Raw genomic sequence first — 4,156 nt, forward strand, 5'->3', positions numbered from 1 at the left:
GCGACTAAACTGTCGAAAGGAAGTCTTCAACAGGGAATGTTGATCCTTCATGATGTTGTCGTCAAGGTCTACCGCCACCATGTGCTTGAGAAGACTTGTACAACCCTTTAACAAGCAAAAGACCCACAAGAGGATTGACATCATCCTTTTCTTGGGTCAACGGCCGAATAGCCACCATGCGCTCAATCGCTTGACTGAGCGCCATCATCTGCTGGGCCAACGCGTCGTGCCACCGCTCCATGCCATAAATCATTGGTGCTTCATTGCTGCTAGCCGAACCAGATCCAATCGCACTACCATCTGTTGGTGCGTGATGTCGAGAGTCGCCAGGGTGGCCAGAGCCACTACAATTTGGCTCAAGGACTCGCCAAGAGAATGAACGGTTTTGTGGTGAGGGTTAGGAGGCACCATCCCAATCTCTTTGGAAATCTGACTAACCGCATCCAAATTTGCATGCGTTTAGGGAGGAATCAATGAATCGAAACACCAAATTCCCTACCTTCTACTAGGATTTTACGGCCAAGGGTTACAATTCGACGATCGATCTGGACCTTTGATACTCCAAGTGTAGCGTCCCTTAGTCCTACAATTGAAAGACCGAATTTCCTACCTTCTACTGTATTTTACGGCCAAGGGTCGAACAATTCCACGATAGACCTCTGATACTAAGCGTAATGTCCCTTAGTCCTAAGTGATTTGGGTGTGATTCATACTGATACAGGATATGCAACGATTGGGGATCGATGAAAAGCAAGATAGGGTAGAGAGTTCATTCTTTTCTTGCTGCCATTACCACTCTCAGGCTATATAGCCAAGGACTCGCGCAACTTACGCCATCTTTATCACGCCTTCCTAACTCGATGGTGCCACCCTAGTCTCCACTTGTACCACTTCGGCCTGTGTTGTTACAAATTCTGTCGTGAATCTCTACTACTTAAAAAGAATAGATTTCACTACTTAAAAAGAACGTAAGGTTCCCGTTTCACCTTTCTTTCCACCACCCCCTTTGTCCAACCTACCCCTATTATAGTCAATCACCTCAATTAACTTACCTTCTTAACCAATTATACTTTAACTTACTTACCAAACTCCTGAACAAAATATAAGGTAAATCACGGGCAAAATTTGATGAACATTTACTTTCACAATCGCATTATTATAGACAGGTAAATCACAAGCTAACATACTAGAATATTTATATCCCGTTGCAACGCACGGGCATTGTTCTAGTAAACCAAAAAGCAACTCTCACTTGGTACTCTGCGAAAATGAAATTTCATGGCATAAAATTCTTTTGGAGTCTCATGCCTGTGCATCCGTGTCAGCTCATGTAGATTCGCCTGCCTGCAACCATACCAAGGATGTTTGGTTTTGAAATTTCGGCCTGACTGGACATGAGATGAACTTCCCAGCTGAGCCCACGTGAATAGACTTAACCCTTCTCCAAGAGTGGTAACGTGCAATGGAGAAGTAATATCTCCGGCATAAAGCATACAAGTACACAACTATCGATGGCCTAGGAAACATGACGAAGCGACAAAATGCATGGGCATTACCATCAGTAGCCAGCTTGTTTCCAGAAAACTCAGTGGATTACTTCTGCCCAAGTAGTTCTCTGAACTATTGTAGCAATACTTGTTACTTTTTGCATCATTATGTCTTTGATGCTCATTTCTCTTGAATATCGAATTGATATACTCTGTTCCACAAAAGAATTATGCATTCACAAACCTTTGTTGCAGTATGGAGAATATCATCAAACGTTATCAGAATTTCCCAGAAGCACAAAAAAGAGCACATGGAAGGAGCCTTCTCAAAGAGGTGACAAAGGACAGAATCAACATCATTAAAACATTATCTAGAGTGTCTATCTTTACCTCTTATTGGATATTAAAAATCAGTTTTGATGCTCTGCTGCAGATACCTTTCTATGAGCAGATCTATACACTTTTCCTACAGCAGTAACTATTTTTTTTATAAAGAAAGAGCATAAATCATGCTATGGAAATGTTACAAATATGAGTTCACAAAACTGGAAAATACAAAAGGAATTATGTTCTGATTTAAAGTGATGGTATTAAATAAATGAGACATTATGCACATTTATGCCCATTTGCTTTGAGAATATTCTCGGTACTGCTAATGATCATTTCCATTTTTCTAGAGAAGAAGCAAGGATTTTCAAATTCCCATAGTGACAACAGATAGAAGGCCAAACATTCATGACATGTAACATCTCAAAATTGCTTCTACAAGTACCAATTGCAACTATAAATAGTTCCAAAAGGTTACTAATATATATATATTATCAGCAGGTCAATTGATGAATCAAGCATATCCCAGTTGACCATCGAACAGCTTAGCCAAATTGAAAGAAAATTGGAGTATGCACTAAGGAGGGCAAAGACCAGGAAGGTATGTTTCAGTAAGGCATGTTTGGTATGTATATCATTTATTAGCTTCCTAGTCCAAATATATTTTGGCAAACTTCGTCGCAGAATTTTCGTTTAGATTCCAATTGAAGACTTATTTGTGTAAAGTATCATTAAGGTTCTCTTACAGGAAAAGAACTGGGATGTCTATGCAAGTTTGAAATTTTTATTTTTCTTGTCACCATGTAAATTTAACCTACCTTTTATTAAAAAAATCGTGAAAATGGGAATCACACTCCACATAACAAAATGTGAAATTGAGAATCACACTCGATAGAGATGTTTATGTAGTTTACATTCTTTCTTGCCTATTAATACTGTAACACTTTTTGCGGGGTATTACTACTGTAACACTTGTGCCAGGCTTCTCATGCTCAGACAGAAACCCAAAGCATTTATTTTAGTATCTGAGTCTACCATTTATCAGTTGCACTGATACTTATGTTCCATGAATGACTATCGGATTTATTGTAAACAGACTACCTAGCACAACACATGGTATTTGCAGATCTAACATCAAAGAGGGAATTGGCCCATTAGTACAACATGACAGTCACTAGTTGGTATGAAAGTTTAACACTACTCATGCCTGCTTTACCCCAAAGATTAGACAGTCTAGAAGACTGCAACAACTGATTTTTCACAAGAGGGCATGCTCTTCACAGCACCTGATAAGATATTGGTCAAACAGTTCGAGCGATCTCTCAACGTTTTGGGAAAATCCCTGATATAGATAAGGAATAACAGAAAAAAATTCTTTTTTTTTACCTGCTAAATCTGGCTCTTTCAGTGATTCACGATGAATTACCTGTCTTATGGTGAAATGGAAGGAGTGGGTCCAAACTAAGTTTCTACTGTTGGTGGATGGCATAGATGTGAATCTGGGATGTATATTAGGATGAAGATTCAATTAAGGTTCCACCATCTGAATTCCTATTCACGGCAGGCAGATGACTAGTCCTTTGCCTTACGGTGCCAATGAATAACTAAACTTGTTGCATTACTAGTAATTTTGATTTATATGGTTTATATCTTTTGGCGTTTTTAGATATTTCAGTCTAATATGCCCCCGGATTCATTTTTAAATTCAACACACTTTCTCCTGGGTGGAATCAGTTGGAAGCGTATAGGATCGCCACACTACAGGAGAAGGTGAGTCTCGATATACTAACAAGATTTTTCTAAAGTCCTATTTTATCTGAAGCACGCAGAGCATAAAACTAATTTTAGTACTTAAGAGGCTTACCACGTCCAGCACATGTCTCCATCCAGCTCTATGAAAGAATCATCCGGAGGCAAATCTTTTGCCTCCGTTTCAAAAAAAAAAAAAACAGTTCTCACTGTATAAACAAGCAGCCGCATCTGCTAGATTTCAGTTCTGCGTAATGGATAAAACTTAATCAGGGAAATGCATTTATCCAGTGTATGCGACATCGAGATATTTCTGCATGTGCGCCTTATTTTTCATGCGTGATGTGTTCAGGGCCTGCTGTTCTATTGGACTGTGGCTCTGCGCAAAAGCAAGCAAGAAACCAGTGGATAAAGCAAGCTATAACCCCCCCCCCCCCCCCCCCCCCCCCCCCCCCCCCCCCACACACACACACAGACACAAAAGATGGAGCAACCAACTCTGTACCTTCCCGCAAAAAAGAAAAAACAGACTCTGTAAATTACATCTTGCTGTCAGGCTCGCTCATGACGTTCCTGATGCATGGTTGCAGGGG

The 4,156-nt window shown here is 40.1% G+C and overlaps 1 long non-coding RNA gene across 1 annotated transcript; it reads left to right on the forward strand.

The window, feature by feature from the left end:
- The first annotated feature begins 2,186 nt into the window (after positions 1–2,186).
- LOC123053142 (uncharacterized) lies at positions 2,187–3,588 on the forward strand. Its single transcript, XR_006425427.1, has 3 exons — positions 2,187–2,229; positions 2,316–2,415; positions 3,549–3,588. It is a non-coding gene; the product is annotated as an uncharacterized lncRNA (long non-coding RNA).
- The last annotated feature ends 568 nt before the right edge of the window (positions 3,589–4,156 follow it).

Source organism: Triticum aestivum, chromosome 2D (assembly GCF_018294505.1).
Source record: "Triticum aestivum cultivar Chinese Spring chromosome 2D, IWGSC CS RefSeq v2.1, whole genome shotgun sequence".
Lineage (NCBI taxonomy): Eukaryota > Viridiplantae > Streptophyta > Magnoliopsida > Poales > Poaceae > Triticum > Triticum aestivum.